Raw genomic sequence first — 21,507 nt, 5'->3', positions numbered from 1 at the left:
AAACATTTGGTAAGGAAATATTTGGGTAGAATTTCTATTTTAGAGAAATTATATCTGTATGAGATTAATTTTGATTGAAATGTAGAGAAATGTATGATTTTTTTTAACAGCAAAACTGATTTGGCTTAAAATGGAAGGATTTCATATTGTACCTTGATGAAAATGGACATATTATTCTCACAAACATCACTTTGAGAATCTGAGTGTCTGTGACAATGTTTATTTATGCATTTATAATAGTAATTACATATCTTTGTCATTTATTCTTGATGGAGTATTGAGGGCATTATGATTACTAACTTGAATAGTGACTAGATGAATTTTACAAAATATCATAAGTATTATCTCTCTTAGAGTATTTTACCATATTCGATTAGAAAAAATAATGATAGTCATTATTTTATACATTATTTCAAAATTAAAATTGGGTATTTGTAAAAACATAAAAAAAGAACATGTTTCATTCACATCTTTTTTTTTTAAAGAATTTCCCAGTTATTTATGTCACTTATAGTAGAATTAGCAAATAGAGATTTTAGAAAAGCTGAATAAAATAATTCACACTTTTTTTTAGTATGTCAACAACTAACTACTAACACTCATCTACCACTCGCTGGATGCCTGCCACCGTTCTTAGTGTTCTATGTACATTGATTCACTTAATCCTGTAATACAGGCTTTATGATTGCTCTTATCTTAGAGATGAGGACATTGAATCATGGAGAAGTTCGAAAACTACTCAAACCACACAGCTGAACAGAAATGCAGACCTCGGTAGTCTGGTCTAGAGTCTGAGCGATACTTTAGATACTTTAGCGCTCTCCCACGTTCATTCCTGCCAGTTTCAACTGAGCAAAGGTTAAGCGAATGATGGAAATGAAACCATAAGTGAGTCATAAGGAAGAGCAACCGCACAGTAGTTCAAATGGAAAAACAGAGATTTACAACTACCTTCAAATCTTCAAATTTAAAAAAAATTTCCTGACATGGTCTTTCTTAAATTCCACTGTAATCTTTGCTATAAAATAAGCTGATAAATACTATTATTAGCTCTATGCTATATATAAGGAAATAGGCTTTAAAAAGTTACTCAACTTACCCATGATTACACTGTAAGTGATAGAGCTCGGTTTAAAACAAAAATCACAAATCTCTAAAGGATATTCTTTACCACTGTGGTATACACCCTGTGGCAAATTATTTCATCTTTCTTATTCTTGGTATCTTCACAGTACAGACAAAATACGAATTTAGATGATCTCAATGTCAGGCTGACAACTCCATGATTACAGATTCCATGTATTTCATGACCATATGAAATTAATGTTGTTATTTACCTTGCAAAGGCATACTCTTGGTTACAGGGAGAAATATGCATATGAAGTTACTAACAAAACTCCTTTCTACCAGAATACCCACTTGAAATGCCACCCTAATGAGGATGGTACGTAAAAATTAAAAGCACAAATAATTAAGTCATAAAGTATTTTTAAATTACATATCTATTTCTCCAAATAGAAAATATTAATCTTGTAGAAATTTAATTTCCTTACATATATTTAAAATCTAATTGATGTTTTATTTTATTAGAGTTAGTTATGATCAAAGACTAGGATTCTACCAAGCTTTTAATATTTACTTGGTGATTTTGGAATGTAAAGATTTTGACCAAATGAATGAAGCTTTCTTTGTGTTAGAGGCTCTCCCCCCCACTTTTTTTTCCTGTCTGTCCCTCTCCCACCTTAGATCTCTTACAATCTATTATAGGCTTTGGAGGGAAAAGAAAAGATTGAAAATAAGGAAATATTCCTGGAGTAGAGTGGTGTGTCAAGAATGAATAGTTGTTTTGCATCTTTCCCAAGTCAATATGAAATGTGTTGAATTCCTTAGAGAAAACAACAACTGCACGAAAGCAAGGGCTATTATATCTTTAAGCATATACTTTGCTTTATAAATGTAAGCACATGCATATTCACCATCCTATGGGAATGAAACAGAACATGTCACTAGGGAATTTTGCTTCATTTCAGCAGGAAAGTATAATATCGCTATGTATTCAAATTATTCATTACAAAAAAAGTAGTCTCCAAAAAAGACTAGAAACATATACAGTTCTTAGAGTCAACATTTGAAGAAGTATTTCAATACATATTCTTTGATGAATACTGCCAAAAGTTTCAGTTATGTAGCTAACATATAGTAAAATTGGCAAATGGAGATTTTAGAAAAGCTGAATAAAACAATTCATACATTGTCTTAAATAATTTAGTAGTTGTGTATTTTACCTATTCATTCTATGTATTTGTCTACCTAAACATGCACATAGACAATCTCGACTCCCTTTTTAATATTTCACTTTGGTTTTCCTTTTCACTTATATGCCATAAATCTATACAGACATCTTTCCTATTCCTAGGATGTCAGTCAAAAGTCTGTTAAGTTTTATAAAACAAGGAGAGTCATGTTCTTTGTTATTTACCCATATTGAACATGTAAAATCTAGTTGACAAAAGTAAATGCAATGTAAAAAATACTTGATATCACTGATCATCAGGAAAATGCAAATTCAAACCACAATGAGATACAGCCTCATATCTGTTAGATGGCTATCATCAATAAAACGATCAAACAAACAAACAAACAAAAAACAAGTGTTGGTGAGGATGTGGAGAAAAAGGAACCCTAATGCCCTGTTGGTGAGACTTTAAATTGGTGCATTCACTATGGAAAACAGTATGGAGGGTCATCAAATCATTAAAAATTGAACTACCATAAAACCCAGCAATTCCACTTTTGGATCTTTATCCTAAAAATATCCAAAACACTAATTTAAGAAGATATATGCACCTCTACATTTATTATAGCATTATTTGCAATAGCTGAGATATGGAAGCAAACTAAGTGTCCATTGATAGATGAATGGATATAGAAAATGTGGTATACACACACGCAATGGAAATGAGCCGTAAAAAAGAAATCTTCCATTAATGATAACATGGATGGACTTTGAGGGTATTATGTTAAGTGAATTAAGTCAGACAGAGAAAGACAAATACCATATGATTTCACTAACATGTGGAATCTAAAAAACAAAATGAACAAACAAAACAGAAAAACTCGAATACACACAATTTAGTGTTTGCCAGATAGAAGGGTGGTTAGGGGGTTGAGTGAAAAGGTGAAAGGTTTTAAGAAGTACATATTACCATTTATAAAAATAGTCACAGGGATATAAAGTAAAGCATAGGGAACATTGTAATAACTATATATGATGTGAGATGGGCACATGAATTATGATATCTATACTGTTCACCTGAAACTAATATAACATGTATGTCAACTGTAAATGAAAAAATTAAAAAGTAAATATGATGTAATGTTCAGTAATTCATTATAATATATGATTAATATATTGGTGATATTTGTGATTTACTATAATTTTAACCACAGAAAAAGAATTATCCTTAGGAAAATAAAACAAAACAGATGTGTAATGCTTCAAAATGTCCATCCCTGTCTTCTGTAGTAAGTCTATGAATTGGAAAAAGATGTAAATTATATTAGCACTAGTAATAGTTGCTAAATTGTATTGATGGCTTATTATAAACCAAGTTTTGACAGTTACTTGGTAATTCTGAAATTTAAAGATTTTGACCAAATAAATTAATCTTCATGTCAGATGCTAAGACCTTTAAATGTATAACATTTGACCCTTATAATAGCCCAATGAGGTATCTACTATTATTTTTAAAAATAATTTTATAAAACATAAAAGTAAAACTGAAGCAGATTAGGCAACTTATCTAAGGTCATACAATTTTTCACCAGGAGAGCTGTGATTAAATTCAAATCTGACTTCAAACCTATGCTCTTCATACTCTCTGTTTTCGTTAATAATCAGAGAGGTAAATTAAATAAGCCTCTTAAGTGTCTACAAACAAATCATAAAAAATGCAAGCAGAAATCTTCAAAGTACAGACACACACATACACATATACATATACTCTAGATTAAAAGTGAGACTAATTAGAAACAAAAGCACCACATTTATATCACCAAGAACTATATATACTGAAGAGATCGAATAGAGAATATGATTATGTCTGATGTAAATAAATGAAGCAATAAATGATTATCATTAGTAGCCATAAATATCTGAAAAAAGAACAAAACATGTATTTTAAAAGTTAAAAATATGATTGTTGAAGTTGAAAGTAAATGATTAATAGCTAAATAAACACTTTTGTGAAAAAATAAATGACTTGGAAGATATATAAAAAATAAATTATTATTGAATTCAGCACAAAGATTTGCAATGAGAAATACAGAAGAGCAATTTAGTTTTTAGTTGAAATGAAAAAATAAACAAAATATCTCTATAATTGGAAAGTTTTAAACATGTCAACATCTTGGGTCAAAGGAAAAAATCATAATTCATATTAAAATATATAGTGCTTAAGAATACTAAAAGTTCTTTATATCAAAATTTTTGGAATGCAGTGAAACTGGTACTGAGAGAAATTTATATATTTAAGTTCTTACATCATAAATGAAGGAGGGATAAACTAAAAGAAAACTAATTTTTCAATTTATTTTAGAATAAAGATCAATAGAAAAATCTACATAGAAGGAACACGAAAAATATGACAACAAAATTAATGAAAGAGAAACAAGCATATAATAAGTAGATGAACAACAAGACCTGAAATTAATTCTTTAAAAATAATGGCCCAGGGCTAAAGAACAATAAACACGATTAAGAATAAAATTTGGGTCAGTGTATAACTACTTCAGATATTTAGAATGATAATAAAAGAATATTTGATCAACTTAAAGTCAATAAATACAAAAATTTAGATCCAATGCATTATTTCATAGAAATATGACTTTCCGAAATTAAATGTTAAAAATAAAATCGGACAGAGTTATCTTGGAATCATTAAAAAAATGACTCAATGATTAAAAATCTTCCTGTGAAAAAAACAAGTCCAGATGTTTTTACAGATGAATTCTACCAATATTTGAAGAAACAGATGATTCCAATTTTATCTAAACTCTTTGACAGAATAGGAGAAAATTGTCAATTCATTTAATATATACCTGGTTCCAAAACTAGACAATGACAATACAAAAAATAAAATTATAATCTAATATCACTGATGGCTACAGATGTAAAATCCTTATAAAAATATTAAAAGTCAATTGGAACATTGTATAAACAAATAACATATCACAAAGAAATTTAGTTTATCCCAAGAATGCAAGGGTGATTTTAAGTGAGACATTTTATCAATAAAATTCACCATGTCAATGAATTAAGGAGAAAATAATAAAATCAGCTTAATAGATATTGAATAAATATTCAAAAAAATTAATTAAAAATTCATGATTAAACTATCAGTAAACTAAAAAAGTTTAGAAATAACAGAAAAGTTATTTCTTTTCAACTTAATAAAATGTATCTGTGCTATAATAAAAAATGTATATTTCTAGATAGCTTGACACACCCTACAACACTGATAAAACTTGAGGGCATTATCATGCTAAATGAAATAAGTCAGTCACAAAAAGATGGATACTTTATGATTCTACCAAATGAGGTACCAAATTCACAGGGACCAGAGAGCGCAGTATTGGTTTCCAGGAGCTACGGGGATGGTGGATGGAGTTGCTGTTTAATGGGTACAGAGCTGCAACCTGCATGCTGAAAAGAGGTCTGGAGATTGGTTGCATAACAATATGAATGTTGTGAACAGTACTGAATTATACACTTAAAAATAGTTAAGATGTAATTTGCCCCTGGTTCCCAGTAAAGAGCTTCAAAACTCTTGGAATTTCCAAAGTGATATGAATGTCTTTGTTATGCCAGTAAGTTGAATCATAGTGGTGGAAACCCTGGTCGCCAGAAAGACCAATCACAGGATTACCTGGCTGAAACTTTCCAAGGAGGGACAGAGGGCTGGAGACCAATTTCAGTCATGTGGCAGTATTTTAACCAATAGAGCTTCCACACTGAAACCTAGATAAAAAGCTGGACACTGCAGCTCTGGGCTTCTGGCTGATGAACAGATCAGTGTACCAGGAGGGTGGTGAACGCTGACGTCCTCGCGCTTGAGATCTTTGCAGATGATGCTCTCCTTATGTCTCCATCTAACGTTCATTTGCGTCCCTTATAATAAAATTGTAATTTAAGTCTAGCACTTTTCTGAGTTCTGTGATTTGTTTAGCAATTACAGAAACTTAGGGAGTTGTTGAAAGACACATATTTGTAGTTGGCCAGGCAGAAGTACAGCCCAACGGTGGCTGGCATCTGAAGTAAGTGTCTTCTTGTCCTTTAACTTGTGTGATCTGATGATAACTCTGGGTAGTTAGTGTCAGAATTGGGTGGAATTATAGAACACCCAGCTCGTGTCAGAAATCCAGTATTGGAACAGGGTATCTATGGAATATCTACAGCAAATATCTTATTAATGGTAAAATTTTGAAAATATTGCCTTATGAATCCAGGACAAAACACAGCTCACTAAGTCTATTAAATACTGAATTGAATAGTCAGTATGAAAGAAGGAAAGTATGCATATGGATTATAAAGAAACATATCCCATAAACAGACATATCCCATAAACAATATAAACACATAGACAGAAAATCCAAAATAAAATATTAATTATTATTTTTAGAGCTTGGCAAAATAGCCAAGAATATACAAGAATCAATTGCACTGCTTTTAAAAACAGGAATATCAATATTTATTTAACATGTAAAATATTAAATATCTACAAAATAAAATGGCAAGACACACATTCATGTTCATGAATTAGAAGACTCAATATTACAGAGATGCCAACATTCCATAATTGTTTTATAGATTCTGTACAATTCAATTAAAAATATCACAAGAATTTTTTTTAAAGAAATTGCAAATCTGTTTCTAAACTCTTCCTGTAAGGTAGAGTAGTCAAAATTCTAAAGGTATCTCTCCAATTTTTCCTGCTCTAATTCCTGGGACTAGGATTATGATATCACACCTGTGATTATGTTACATGGAAAAAGTGTTTTGTAGATGTAATTAAGGTTATTAATCAGTTGCCTTCAAGTCAATCAAAAAGGTGATTATAATCTAAGTACACTACCATCTTATAAGCAAAAAGTTTTATTTTTCCTTTTGGGTGGGAGGTGGGGTGTGTGTGTGTGTGTGTGTGTGTGTGTGTGTGTGTCTCTCTCTCTCTCTCTCTCTCTCTCTCTCTCTCTCCTTTAGCAGAAGAAGAAAACAGATTTAAAAGCCTGGGGTGCATTGACAGACTGTTGCTGATTTGAAATTGGGAAAGGTTAACTTGGAAAGGACCTGAGCAGCCACTGTAAACTAAAAGCAACCATCAGGCCACAACTGGCAAAGAAATTGGAGTCTTACTAATATAACCACAAGGAAAGAATTCTAGTATCAATGAGCATGAGCGTGGCAGGCAGATCTTCCCCCAGAGTCTACAGCTGAGAACTCGGCATGGCTGATCCCTAGATTTTAGCCTTAAGCGGAGAACCATCAGGCCGTTCTGGACTTCTGACCTATAGAACTATGAGCTAATGAATGCGTGCTGTTTTCAACCAATAAGTTTATACAGAATAAGGAAAATCTAATTCAGAAGTGCAATGGTTCAAACCCTGAAAAAACACTTCTGAATAAAAAGAATAAGATGGGATTGGAATAGCCTTACCAGAAATAAAGATAATTATAGATCTATAATAATTAAGAGAATGTGATCATGTGACTAATGGAACTAAGGAGAATTCTTAGAAACTGACTCCTTGATATTTTGAAATTGCTTTTTATTTCAGGTGGTATTATATAACTCTGGGGAAAGGAGAATTAATTCAATAAGTAGCATAGGAACTATTGTTTGTTTACTCATACTGGAAAAATAATCTAGACTTCTTACTATACAGAGAAATCAACCCTAGCTAAATAAAAATTCTAAATGTTAAAAGTCAAAACTGTAAAGTTTTGCAAAGAAAATGTATAAGAATATCTTTATGACCTCAGAGAAGAAAAGAAGTTCTCAAACAAAAACTGCAAAACACCATAAAAAATATATAAAGCAACCATGTTAAAACTACAGCACAGCAAAACAGCTACAGAAACAAAACCTTATATTCCTCAAAACATCCCTTAAAGAAAATGAAATAAAGCTACAGATGTTAGAATATATTTACAAAAGTATAACTGAAAAACTTTTGCTATCCACAAAAATAAAATAGAAAATTAGTAAGAAAAACAATAGCAAGCCAATATGTTTTAAAAAGGTAAATGATGAGAGATATTTTAACAAATAGAAAAAATAAACGTCAAAAATATATTCCCCCACTGTGATAAAAGATATGCAAATCAAGATGAAAACAATATCTCGATTTCTTTCGTGCTTAAGAAGTTTGCTTGGAAGTCCAGAGATCACAAAATATAATTACCTAAACTGTCATGTCATTATTATAAGATTTTGGCTTTACATTTACCAATATTTTGCCTACTGCATTGGCAAAAAAAAAAAAATCAAGAAATACAACAATATTAAGTACTGGTCAGGTTGTGGGTCAACATAAACTCATATACACACAACAGATGAGAATAAAAATGGATACCACCACTTTGAAAAATAACTGGACATTATTCTGAAAATTTAAAGATACTTATACTGTAAGGCCCAGAAATTCCATCATTAAAATACGTCAATGCACTTTTGCAGAGATCTCCCTGTACATTTTATTTTGCTATATCACTGCCTTCTTTTCCTTCACTCGAAGCACAAGAGCCTTCTCTTTGCCTCTGCTCATGTTGTTCTTTATTCCTTTTTTGCTCTTATTCTTTCCTTTCCTTCCCCACTTTCTGTGCCCATCTCCTAGTATACATTAAAAACGACTAACTCCCCAAAAGAAGCACTCATTCTTTCAAAAAAAATTTACTGAGTAGCCACTAATGTGCCAAATATTCAAAGCACAATGTGGACTAAATTAGCATTTCTCCTACCCTTGTGTTTTTTGCTTTCCAAAATTGAGTAGGTGGTCCATGAGGAGACAGAGAATAAACAAGCAAATCAAGCAAATTCGAATTGTTCTGAGGGAGAAAAGTAAACAGTATTACCTGATCTGATAAAAAATTCAATTGAAGTAGAAATCTGTATTAGATACAATGTATCCTGAGATGGGCCTGTTTAGTGTATCCTTCCTTAATACACTAAATTTCATATGTTTCTAAATACATGTGTGTATTTGTATGTGTGTGTGTGTGTGTATATATATATATATATATATATATATATATATATATATATATATATATATATATATATAGTTGACCCCTGACCAACACGGGTTAGAATAGCATGGGTCCAATTATATGCAGATTTTTAAAAATAAATATTGTAAATGTATCTTCTCTTCCTTATGATTTTCTTAACATTTTCTTTTCTCTAGCTTACTTTATTGTAAGAATATAATGATACACATAACATAGAAAATATGTGTTGACTGCTTCTATAATCGGTCAGCCTTCCCAACAGTAGGCTAGTAGCAGTTAAGTTTTGGGAGAATCAAAAGTTATATACAGATTTTTTACTTAACGGGTGGTCAGGACCCTTAATCCCTGCATTGTTCAAGAGTCACTGTACACACACACACACACACACACACACACACACACAAACTTCTTTCCTATTCAAGACTCTAAGGTTCCATACATCACAGCCTATGTTTGATTCATCGTTTTAACAGCTTCACTTCGTAGCCCAGTACTTCACCAGCTACTCAAAGGGCATGGATAAATGCTACCAGCTGAACAAACTTGTGCAGATCATGTCACTAAGTAACTTCTCCTGTATTGCTAAGGTTATGGCAATTCAAACTGAGCTTAGTTGGAGCTATTCTGCCTTTTCCACCACTCTCTTCCCTTCACAAAAGCCTCATTGCCCGCTTCTCTTCCTGTTAACTGATTTGGAGGATGTGGCTATTTTTCATGAGAAATTTCTGTGACACCTACACAGACTTTGAGAATCCAAAGACAGATTATAAATTAAGGTCAGGGACCAGCAACTTCTGGTCAGTGAACCTATATAGAGGAAACATTTTTTTATTGCTTATGCTACTTAATTGAATTTAAAAATGCTTATGGTAAAAATCATTGATATTTTTCGTTGTAATGACAATCTTTGCTTCTAAGTAATTATCTGAATCTCTAACCATTAACACAGAAAGTATTATTACATTTTAAAACTAGTACTGTGTTTTCTATAATTGTTAAGCTCCCGTTCCATGGTAATAAAACTGCTTTTTAGTAAGTTGATACTAATTTACACACACGTACACACACACTAGTTGTCTATGTTACTCCCAAAACACACAGGGAGGATTTTCATCCTTTTAAAATTTTTGTTGTGTTGGAAGCAAAAAAAAAAAAAAAAAAAAAAAAAAAGAGAGAGAGAGAAACAGGAAAAGAGCTCCTTTTTTAAAAAACAAACTTTCTCTTATGACTGCAGCTGAACTATTTTCTTATGCTTATTACTCTTTTGTGGTTCTTGTACTTTGAAATCTCTTTAATACTGTTGACCATTAAAACATTTTTAATGTCCTTACAATCTTTAACTTCCTTCTTTTGGAAAAGATTTACCCAGTTTTTATCAATTAATTTTCCTAATAATGACTTTTTGATGTATAAACATTTGTAAATTTTAATTCGAGTATAGTTCATCTTTCCCTTCGTGATTGTCTCTGTTACCTTCATACCTGAAAAGTTTGTTTATGCTTAGAAGTTTACAGATCACAGCAAGTAATTATCTAAATTGTCATTTCGTTATTATAATATTTTAGCTTTACATTTACCCTACATTGACTTTCCATCAGTCTCTGACTTTATGTTTCTCTCTTAAATTTATCTTGGTATATGATGTGAAATGAGGATCAAAATTACTGTTCTCTTCTAAAGTCAGACAATATGTTCAACCTCATTTATTAGGTAATCATTATTTTACAAATGGTTTCTGATATTTTCTTAATTTTACATATGCTAAATTCATCTACACATGCCCACAATATAGACATTTCTGAGTTTTCTAATCATTCTTACATATTTGTCTGGATGTTCTTGTGTATACTTCTGTTCAATGTATTGTGTCTTCATCACATGGTCAATATTTATAATATACTTTAATATATTTAAAAGCATTTTACAATACATACAAAGTAAGTTTAGAGCCACTGAAATTATGTTTCTCTTTTATGCCATGCTAGTTATTTTTTAATGGCTGATTTTAAAGAGAGCTGGCATTTTAGATAATTTTATCTTTTTTTTTTTTTTTTTGCAATTCCTCAACTAAGTCACGTATTTAATTATTGTCACTAGGGATTAGACGTAATTATTTTCTAAAATTTTTTTGACAAATTTTTAAATAATGATTGTTAAGTCCTTATAACATATAGCCCTAAAAACAATTCTTCAGCAGGCAAAGAATCACTAAATTAAACTTACATCGGTTAAACTTATAAGTTTAACGCTAGCTTATAAAACAACTTAATGTTTTACTTAAGATCTAAAGTATGCCCCTAAATAGGTTACTCAAAGCCTACGGTAACTCTAGTAGTACTTTGGCATTCGTGCCCAGAATGTTTTAAAAATCACTACCATGCCACTCCAATATTTTCCACTATAATGATTGTCTATAGTGCTAAGGGAAGACTGAGCAGAACTGAGTGCCTGTTAAATGCACTGTTTCACATTTAGACTATTCCTTGGAAGAAGAGAGAATTAAGGGGGAAAAGGGCTGGTGGGAATGAAACTAAGGGAGCTGAGGAAGATAAGAAAATGACAGGCACGCAGAAGTGAGTTAGAGAGGTGGGCTTTTGAAAGGAACTGAGGAGATGTCATCCCCAATACTATGTGTGTCTTTCACAACTTCGGACATCCATGCCCATCCTGGGAGGGGAAGAGAATTAGAAAACTGAGCATAGTACCTTGTTTGTGTGGATGTTTTATTCTAACAAGGAGTGCTTCATTTAAATATAATGCTGTTTGCTTTGTGCAACACTGAAACTGAAACATTTGTAAAGGTTTCTTTGTACTGTTTCTAATCTATAATTTAACAGATTTGTTCCACCAGAACAAACATTTGCTGAATGTCATGGAAATGGTTTTGCAAAGTATAATGTCAGCAAGATCGCCCATGAGCACGACAGTGGAACAAGGCAGCACCTGTATGCTCAAATACACAGACCCACCCACAAAATGGGCAATGTTTCAGAGACAGTGTCACAGCCATGATTGTATTCTTTAAACACTTTATTTTTTTTCTATTCTTAAGACATGCCCTCAAACTCTTCCTCATAGTCTGCACAAACAAGGGGCATTAATCACACAAGTCGCCATGCCCATTTGTCCAGAACTGTTGCCTATGATCCATCCTTTGAATAACTTACACTCCTGACCTTTCTGATCAATAAGACGAACGATAAAGGCAAAGGCTGGTGGTTTACAACTTCGTAGAAGTTGCCATCTCCTCCGAGTAGTTAAAATAAATAATTCCTTTAGTGTTATTCATTGCCTCCTGCAAGCGATATTTGTATGTGCGTAGGAATGAGATGTAGTGCATCTTCTTACCTTTGATGTTTGGTCTTGTATTGGGGCTGCTCTTTGACAGGCTTTCGAAAGCCCCCTACTATGAATGTCGAGTTAAGTACCCTTATGAATATGCATGAATATAAACCTCATATACTCATTTTAGTGGCTACTCACTGTGCTGGGTTGCCCTGGAAGCCATTCCAAATGGGTCTGATTTCGCGTTTGAGATTCTTAATAGTGGTAATTATCTGTTGCAGTCATGCAGTAGCAAATATGATGCGTGTTAGAGATACTTTAAAAAATAATAATAAAAACGACTAAAGATGCTAATTCTCACATTTTAGTTCCTACAGGGCAATTAGCCCCTAGTAATGATGTTTATATTTATATGCAAATGTTTCAGGAAAAATGAATCTTAACGGAGACTTCATATCAATACTATTGGGAGATGAGAACATTCCATCTGTCTGTGGAAAATGCCTGCCATTAGCTCTACATGTAGCCTATTTCTGTAATAGAAACTATTTAATCTTAAGTAATTCATTCTTCATCTTGTGTTATTCTCCCTTCCTTCTGTTCTTTTATTAAGACTCTTAACTAATGTACAGTATGTGTGGCTCTTCAGGGCCTACACATAGGTGACTTGCCACATTTTCTTCTGATCATCATCTGTTCTTTGAATTATTACCTAATATGCTCACCATTCCTCATTTCAGGATAATAGCTGAGTAACGAAAGCAGGCTTCTCAAGGGGCACTGATTCATTACTATCCTCTGTTTTAGGAATTAGTACAACTAGCAAAGACAGAAATATAATAAAGCAGCAAAATTTCGAGATACAGCTCTAGCTTTTGACTTGCTTCTGGACTATACATGTGGAAACTTACAGATGATTCAGGATTCTCTGTTCAATCAGACTTAGGAAACAGGCTCAGTCTATAGCCAACCACTACAATGCTCTTTTGACTCCAAGACAATCTCTTAATAGAAAGGGTCCTTTAATGACAAATCATTTTTTCTATACTCTTTTTGTTTTCACAAGACATTTAAAACTATCATTTAGCAAATCAGTTACTTATACAGTGTCACTGAATATACAGCTTATCTAACATATGTTCATTTGCAGATGAATAAAACATATATCCATTATAGTAGCCCCTCTTACCTGTGGGGATATGTTTCCAGACCCCCAGTAGATGCCTGAAACCACAGATGGTACCAAACCCTATGTAAACTACTATTGTTTTTTTTTTTATGTACGTATGTATCCAGGGCAAAGTTTAATTCATAAATTAGGCACAGTAAAAAAATCAATAACAGTAACCTATAATAAAATAGAGCAATTAGAACAAATCTACTGTACTAAAATAAAAGTTATGTGTATGGCTTTGGGGCCATTATTAAGTAAAATAAGTTTTGCTTAAACACAAGCACTGTGATACTGTGACAGCTGATCTGATAACCAAGGTGACTACTAAGTGACTAAGAGCTGACTAGTGTATGCAGCATAAATGCCCTGGGTGGTGGGATGATTCATGTCCTGGGTGAGACAGAGCAAGAAGGTATGAGAGTTTATCATGCTACTCAAAACAGCATGCAATTTAAAACTTAGAAATTGTTTATACCTGGAATTTTCCATTTAATATTTTTGGACCGTGAGTAACTGAAGCCACAGAAAGCAAAAGTGTAGGTAAGCGGGGGACCACTGTATTTCTTTTAAGAATTGTTGCTCATCACATGTTTTAAAGATCAGCAAAAAATAGTTTCATTTTAGCTATCAAGAACAGAGAATCTCTATATTCATAATTACATCAAATGAAATTGTTAACTGAATACAGAACTTTAGAGGACTACCCAATACTGTGAAAGCGCTTAAGATTTCAAATTTTGTTTAGGATAATGAGAAAAAAGAAAACAAAATCAAAGAGCAGTTTAGTAAGAAAACTGTATTATATTTATACCATCTCTATAGTAGAAATTCCTTTAAGAATAGTAACATGTAAAGGCAAGGGTAGAATTTGGTGAATCTGGAGTACTTAACCAGATGCAGATATTTTGTAACTACCCACAACTTTCCATATTAATAGATGCACCCACTTGACATCTGTGTATACATTTTTCCCCTTTAACCTAGAACAAACAAGTAAGGAAGCCACTCCAGAATTTCTAAATGAGAACCAAACTGACAAAAATAACAACATATTTCAAAACACAGATGCTCATTGTCACTCACAGTCAAAATTTGGAATGAAGGAGTCTGGGTAAGGGAGAAATTCAGCATCCTGCCAGTGGAAAAATTTCATTAGAATCTCTTGAGATTTATCTGTCACTCTGACAGGATAATTTGATTTTAAATTCCATCACTGCTAGCCCTAATTTTTAAAATTAAATCGAAAAAAAAAGTGACTTCTTTTTCTCTCATATAATGAATAATAGGATAATATAAATCAAAATCGAGGGTATCATTAATCAGAAATTACAGGAAAAAGGTCTGAACAACTTCAGGGTTTGAGGGAACGGGAAAAGTTCCCCTCCCTTTTTCTCACCCACCCTACATGGAATCAGAGTGAATATCAGTTAGAGATCCCTTATGAAGTTGAATTAAGAGCATCAAAAGTTTTCTTATCAGTGCAGAATGTTAATACTTTTTCAAAACATCTGGTCTCTTTCAAAAGAGCAGCACTTATTCAGCCCCACACTGAGCCCATTTCATGTATTTCTATCATAATTCATTCCTGAATGAGAGTTTTTCAGACAGTAGACAAAACACAGGGAAATGTCATAAACATGCCCTTACTTTTAGGTATAATAGCACCTAAAATCATATAAATCTTACAAAAAAAAATCCAGTCACTTCTCTTCCACTTTTTCAGTAAAAAGACAAACAATGAAATGGCAGTGATGGATGAAAGTAATGTCACTTTCGGAAGATCTACTAGAAAAGCATCACTTGCTTTTTCTATTGTGTCTCTGTATAGCACCTCAGAATCCAGGCATTCTCAATCAAACAACTCATTAAAAAGAACAGAATTACATCCTGACCAAAAGGAGCAGAGTGACATATCTTGAGAATTGCTTTTTACATTTCCAGGTGACACACTTCATACACTTTCCAAATATTAAAATTTCTAAAGAATGAGAACTTAATGTCAACCTGCTTGTTAGGGAATCGGGTTCATGAAAGGTGAGCAGCAGAATTTTTTAATATGGAGTCGAGAAGTCAGAGGCTCTTCTCTCTTAGCCTCTTCATTTAGCAGAACCAACTCTGATTGGCTCACCTTCCAACAGAGTTCTCTCTTGTAACATTTACTTTCTCTTTAGGGAGCTAAGTTTCTCATGCCCAGTACCTGTCGCTCTTGAAGTCCTACTTCCAAGTTTCTCCCTGCCACATTCCTTCTTCTAGGTAAATGAATAAAGAGACAAACTATATTCCATTACTTATTAAAATATCACTGTGGCTTCCTAGGAAAAAGCCCAACTACAAAACAGCCTCTCCCTTAATTGAAAGTTAGAACCAAAATGCTTCATACGATTTAATATTTGTAACTTTGGGACATCCTGGCTCTACTGTTTGGGACATTAAGATACTAAAAAGTTTAGTATGTTTATATTCATCAAAAAGTGGTCATACTTTGTATTTGGTAACCTAGGCAGCGTCTAAAGCCTTTTGACAAAGCTTTTCAATATTTAATAGGTATGTACTTATACTTCATATATATACCTTATATGTGCCAACGTGTGTTGGCACATGTGTTTGTCTAATGTATAACATCTCATAAAGTGGTAATAGCCATGAAATTATGAATTAAGAAAATTCAAATGAGAAATGTGAATTAACTTTACTCCTGCTTATCAAATTCAATAAGCATTATTTTTAAAATAATGGCTTAGTATATCATCCAGGCTTTAGAAGTCTAAGGCAGGCACTTACCTTGCAAATTTATTGCAATTCCTCACAAGCCTGATTCCTCACCAGCAGTGTAGCTTTAGTAACAACTTCCCACCTGTCACAAAGTTAAAATTGGGGTAGTTTTAATATAAAATAATGTTTTCAAGTTTTATATTCATTTAACCAAGAAACTTAAAACTATAAGTACCTGCACATAGGATTTAGGGTGTTAAATCATCCTCCATAACCTTTTATTATTTTTTTCCAGGACCACTGTCATATGTAATAAAACACAAATAATGGAAAAGGAACATGAAAAAATTACATTAAGATAAATACTCTAAAAATGCCTTTATCAGAGATGCTCTTGTTTTCAAGAAAGAACTACTCAAAGATTTCACCTTCACCCTGAACAGAACTATGACAAGCCAGTCAAGGTCCACCGAATCCAATTAGAACAGTTTTCTGGGAAAAGAATTATGATTCCTGACAATATTAGGGCAAACTATTGCAAGCTGTTTTAACTTTAAAGAGGGCAGTGGTAGCTACAGTCATCTTTAGTCTATGGCTTAAAACTCTGTCATCAAGCCATGACAGGCACAAAATATTTGTCAGGCTCTACTGGAACTAGTTGTTCTGCCCTACACGTCTATAGATTGTTTTTATTCCGTCACATAAAATCAGGAGAGTGTTTAGGGGTTAGAAAAATTCAGAGCAATGGGCAGAGAACTCACTGTTGTCTGTTATAACTTAAGAAGAGGTGATGTTCTGTGAATATCATGAAAAAGAACTTACAAGATCCACCAACTCAGAGACCTGAGAGTTACCTATTTCCTTCTCACCCCATCAACTCTTCAGTAAACCCTGAGAAATCCACCTCCTACATGTCTCCCTGTTCGTGCCTTCTATTATACATTTTCTGCCATTACTCTCATATTCTGACATTGAACCCTAGCAAAATCCTACCTAGCCGTCACCCTTACTTAGGCCTCTCTCCAGTCTGCACTGTACTCTGTCAGAAGCACCTTCCGAAAACACAAATATAAACATGCCAAACTTTGACTTATTTTATATCAATAGTTCTTCTTTCTGAGATCCTTAAAAAAACAATATAATATCCTTTATGACCTGGCTTTTGCCTATTCTGCAGACTCATCTTGTGAGTATCTGCTACCCTTTCCCACTTTATTTAGAGCTCCAGCAATGCCAAACTCCATATAGTTTATAGTCACACTTTACATATAAGATTCAATCTGCCTTTTAATCCACCTAGAAAAGTTCATTTAAATTCTTTAAGTTCTTTAAAAATAAATAAGTAAATAAATAAATAAATATATACATATATGTGTGTGTGTGTGTGTGTGTGTGTGTGTGTGTGTGTGTGTGTGTGTGTGTGTATTCTTTAAGTTCTTTAAGTTCTGCTTTGAGACATTATTTTCTCAGAGGCCTTCCTTATTTTACTCCCTAAAAGTATTAATCATTCTCTCCTCTTAAGATGTCTCTCTAGCTGTCAGTGTATTTATCTATTTAATGTATATCGTCCCTCCTTGAATATGAATATTTGGGTCTAAGTCCCATTTATCATTCATCTTCGATTCTGAAGTGCCTAGCACCATGCCTCATCTATAAAGAAAATACATATTGGACTGATACAGACTTTTTAACTTTTTTTTTTATATATATTTTTGAGATAAAATTATCTCAAGTCAATACTGGGCATCCTCAATGTTTAAAGATATTTGAACTTAAATTTAAATTTGGGGAAATAGTCAGCTGATGAAGCCCTAGTATTTTCATTCTATAATTGCATACCGTATGTCTCCAAGTGACTATCTAACCTCCCTTCATCATACTACAGTCCCCCAAAATGCTCACAATAATCTCAAAAGGGAGTTCTGGGTTCTTTAAAATATTTTTAAAGAAGAGTTATTGCAGTACAGTTCTCAGTTTTACCTAAATTCCTGATAGTCAACAAAGAATTTATTTGTCAAGAATGCACATGCCCTAAAAGACCATGATTAATGAACTGCCATGGATAATACTTTTAACAGTTCATGTGGATTAAAAAGGAGAGGAGGAAAGAGAGGGGGAAGGGGAGGGGAAGGGGAGCGGGAGCGGGATTGCTTTATTGCTGAAAGCCCAAAGGCCACCCAATTATACATAGGTAAGTTCAATATATAAAATTTTTTTGTCCTTGGATTTAATCCCCATAGGTTCTACTAGACAGATATTTGTTCCCATCAGGTTAATATTTTCACAGCTAATATTTGGTAAATAAAATCAATGGAACATCTGTCCTGGGTTTTGTCTGTCAATGTTCAAGAGAGTCGAATGGGGTGAATCACATAATTATACCAATCCCTTCACTTGTTATCACATGCTGGACATGAAGCCCTAATATCAATATAAATTGCATTTGATCAATATGCAGGAGGAATGCAAAGGCGCTCTCAGGTTTTTCTAATGCTCTTTTTTACCTTTCAAAATTGAGTGGCTTTATATAATCCTCCTAAAACTTCACACCTCACACCCCTTCAAAACCCGATGCTCACGCATGTTAGCATTAGAGGAAGGCTTATTAAAGACCCCCATCGGAACTGTGGCCTATTCATTTTCTGTGTAAACCATGGGGTTCCTGTGCAGACAGTGATGTGCCAACACGAACCCAAACAGCTGCTGTACTAAAGCTGCTCTGAGTGCAGGTGGGGAAACAGCTTGTGATATTAACAAGACTAGATCCTTCTTGTGGCTTTCTATAGCCTTTATTTAAAATACAGAAAAATGCTTTCAAAGACTTATTTATAACTGTATCAAGCACAGATTGTACCAACATTATGCTGCAATAAGCACATGTGTTATTCATGCTGATATTAAGTAATTTTTTCTTTTTTGAATAGCCAAAAAGAGAAAAAAAACGTTTCCTGAGGATGATTTCAGATAGGAGCTACTAAAACCATATCAGTGTAGCTAACTTGGGTGAAAATAGCTTTTTTGGAAATTTAAAAAAAAAATCATAAAAACAAACAAACGAAAAGATTCAGTGTAAACAGAGAAATTGAGACATGAGAAACAAATTTTTTTAAACAAAGGTTTTTATAGATATCACAGCTGTTACATGTATTTTTTTCTCCTTCCTATAAAGATCATAATTAAATTAGATTCAAATGATCTACATCACAATGAGCTTGTATTTTATTTTTTTTTCTTTTTTAATTCCTATAAGCTTTAGTAGAGTTCTTAATTGTGAAAACTTATTATTTTCTCCGCAGTGTTAGTAATCTCCTGTGTGTCACAGCCTTTGTTAAGTTTTATGGCCAACATACAATGTTGTTTTTCAGGAATGCATACTTCTTTGGGAAGCCACAAATATCCATTAATTGTCGATGAGAATGAAAAGTGGCAATAATAATAAGTGGTTAGGGCCAAAGAATGCAGGCTCGGCCACAAATTCACTTAAAGTTTTGGCCTCAGTTTACTCATCTTCAACATGAGGCTCAAAATATGACCTGTCACATAAAGTTGCTGAGAAATAATGGAGCTGTTACAAACAAGGCACTTAAAAATGATTAGCAACATAATAAGCATTCAGGAAAGAAAAAAAGTTATTTTTCTATGGTAATTTGTAGGAGGTGGAGTTATTTGGGGATGGCACTGACTAAAGAGCTATACGAAAAAATAATTATTTGCATTCAGAGCACTGAAAATATTTAATAATTAAAGAGGAGAAGGGGCATCTCATGTCTAGGGAAAATACCGAGCGAAGTTGTAAAACTATGAATGAGCAAAAGATGTGTTTTACAAAGTGATAGAGTCATTGGAGATACATTTGAAAGGAAGAAATGAATTTTTAGGAAGTCATACAAGGTTGGTAAATTAATATCAAAGAGGGACATAAATGAATAGAGTGAAGGGCAAAATTCAAATGATTTTCTATCTAATATTTTTATACTCAATTATTTTAACCCTACAATAAAACTTGAATAATTTTTACTGACATCATTACTTCAGTTGACATTTCGATTATATTCACTCCTGGCTCAAAACAAGGAGTTGTCCAGTACTCTATTCCACATATTCACGTTGCTTTAATTCTGTTGAATTTCCGTAATATGCCCCTTTTTCTACAATTTGTCTTTTATCCCCTTCTTTTAAACAAATGCATTTTTGTATTTGGTCATTCCAAAATCTTGAATGTCTATCTTAGCCTAAAAAATATTTGTGTGTGTGTGTGTGTGTGTGTGTACACATACATATGTGCATATACACACACATACACTCTCTCTTGGGTTTAACTTTTCAAGGGAAATATGGTTTACTGTTGAGTATTTCTTGGTTTTAGAGTTTTAGGCAATAATATATTCTCTTTAAGTATCAGTTCTCTAATTTTAGAAAGGTTAAAAATAATGGCTGATTCATCTGCAAGTGGCAATGAAGATAACAAGTAACATCAAACCTAAAATTAATCCAAAGTATGATATATATATATATACACATATATATACACACACACACACATATATATATAAATATATAGTTATTATTTTATTATTCTTAATGGCATTGCTTTTTAAAAAAATCTTTAGGAGAAAATTTTCAATAAATCTATTAGTCAAAATAATGGTTGAAATATTTTTAAAATGGACAGCTAAGCCAACCAAAATTACATCCTTAAAGAAAGCTCGTCTTATTATTGGGAAATATTAATTTACTCTATTCTTCTTATATAAAGGAGTAATAATTATTTCAATACTTGAACCAAATATTCTCAAGATGAAAATATTATTTTAAAAATTACAGTGGAATTATATTAAATTTAAAATTGAATGAAAGTAATTGTCAGAATACTAACTTTTGACATTATTGATTGGAAATTTTAAAATTATAAAATAAAATATTTAGATGGAATTATTAATACTTTGTATTTTACTTGGATACATTTGTTTTGTCAAATTATTTCACTATTGAAATTAATTGCAAGTATTAGATCCTAAAATGAAGCTATTTTAGTTTATTTTAGACACCA

At 32.6% G+C, this 21,507-nt stretch overlaps 1 long non-coding RNA gene across 1 annotated transcript in view; it reads right to left on the bottom strand.

Annotated features, from left to right (window-relative positions):
- Positions 1-16,091: 16,091 nt before the first annotated feature.
- LOC120614528 (uncharacterized) overlaps positions 16,092-21,507 on the bottom strand; it is a 537,687-nt gene continuing 532,271 nt past the window's right edge. The window contains exon 3 of the long non-coding RNA XR_005656001.1: positions 16,092-16,599. This is a non-coding gene — a long non-coding RNA (uncharacterized LOC120614528). The remainder of the gene's footprint in view (positions 16,600-21,507) is intronic.

The sequence above is a fragment of the Pteropus medius genome, unplaced genomic scaffold (assembly GCF_902729225.1).
Source record: "Pteropus medius unplaced genomic scaffold, Ma_sr-lr_union100, whole genome shotgun sequence".
Lineage (NCBI taxonomy): Eukaryota > Metazoa > Chordata > Mammalia > Chiroptera > Pteropodidae > Pteropus > Pteropus medius.
This window is presented reverse-complemented; position numbering and strand designations above follow the sequence as displayed.